Source organism: Petaurus breviceps, unplaced genomic scaffold, assembly GCF_028583685.1.
Source record: "Petaurus breviceps papuanus isolate PSGF00001 unplaced genomic scaffold, PetGlider_PUasm1.0 76, whole genome shotgun sequence".
NCBI classification, from domain to species: domain Eukaryota; kingdom Metazoa; phylum Chordata; class Mammalia; order Diprotodontia; family Petauridae; genus Petaurus; species Petaurus breviceps.
Window position 1 is genome coordinate 51112146 of NW_027186473.1, and position 1809 is coordinate 51113954.

A 1809-nucleotide genomic window follows, 5' to 3' on the forward strand; every position below is an offset into this window, starting at 1 on the left:
AGGAAGGAAGGAAGGAAGGAAGGAAGGAAGGAAGGAAGGAAGGAAGGTTTCATGAAGTGATAGAGGGTGAAGGAAGCAGTATACATGACCAGTTCCAAAATGTAAATGAAGTTAATATGGAGTGACAGCAGAAATCATACAAATTGTAATGTCAGTGTCTGCACCATAGAGTCAAAGGAGGACAAAAGAGATATGCCATCTCTGTTAAACTAATTCACTAATATTTGGGAAGGGGAAGTATCTGGCAAATGAGTTTGTTGGGGTATTTATTGTGTCAAAGCAAAAGAAAAAACAAGAGAAAAAAAAATATTCTCAGTTCCTTCATAGGGTATGTACTCAAAGCCTTGCACCATTCTGGTTGGTTGCCCTTCCCTGGACACTCACCAACTTCTCAAAGTCCTTTTTAAAATGTGGCATCCAGAACTGACCATAATATAAAAGATGTGGTTTAATGAAGATCAAATATAGTGGGACCTCCTCACCCTAGATGCCATAACTCTCTAAACTGGTGCTAGGCTAGTCTTAGTTGTTTTCCATACTACACTGTTGATTTGTATTGAACTTGCAATCCAATAAAACCTGGCTATGTAAAGATCAATGATTTCTTACATGAGAAGTCAACTCAAAAACTCTATATAAAAGAAAGCACAGGGGCAACTAGGTGGCACAGTGAGTAGAGTGCCAGCCCCAGAGTCAGAAGGACCTGAGTTCAGATGTAGCCTCAAACACTTAACACACACATACACACACACACAAAAACTAGCCCTGTGACCTTGGGCAAGTTACTTAAACCCAATTGCCCTCCAAAAACAAAACAAAAAAAAAAAACCACAGCTAGAAAATTTGCTTTGTCTTTTTTTTTTTAAAACCAGCAAATTCAGTGAAATAAGCCAATCAAACTGATTGCAATCGTGTTGGGGAAACCACCAAGCAATTTGTTGGATTGGTTTGTTTGGTTTCATTTTGGTTTTTTTACTTTTCAACTGGTCATACTGATGCTATTAGAGACAAAAGCATACTTTCCATATTCAGCAATCCTAACTACAGAGAAAGACTCTCAAACTGGGTATTCTAAACTTTTTGACATCATGGACCCCTGTGGCGGTTTGGTGAATCCTATGAACTGCTTTTCAAAATGATATTTTTAAATGCATAATAAAATTAAAATAGATTAAAAAATGAAACCAATTATAATGAAATATAGTTATCAAAATATTTTTAAATAAGTTCATAGACCCCAGATTAATAACCCCTGCTCAATAGTATCAAGACACTATAGGCAGGTAGCACTAGAAAAAAAAACACTTAAAACTCATTTAATCAAACTCCCTGCAACATGGTACAGTTGGGAAAGCACTGGATTTTGAGTCAGGAGAGACCTAGGTATAAATGCTGCTTTCAATATACCAATTCTATAAGCAGAGAAAGTCTCTTAGCCTATGCTTTAGTTTTCTCATCTGTAAAATGAGTCTAGCTATAATACCTGTAGCACCTACCTCACAGAATTATTGAGGCTCCAACAATATTATGTATATGCAAGTCAGACTAGATGGCCTTGAAGGTCCCTTCCATGTCTAAATCTATGATCCTAGGCAAGTATATTATTATTTCTCTTGTTGTCACTTAAGGCAAGCAAGTGACAGAATTGGGACTTGAGTCAAAGGTTCTCTGAGTCTTAATTCAGGTCACTTCCAGTGTAGTACATTGCCTTTCTAAACCAGAGTCATTTCTCCCAACAGAAGGCAGAAGTCCGCCACAGACAGTAAGAGGTAAAGACCTCTGGGAACAACACATTGTCCTTCAAAACAA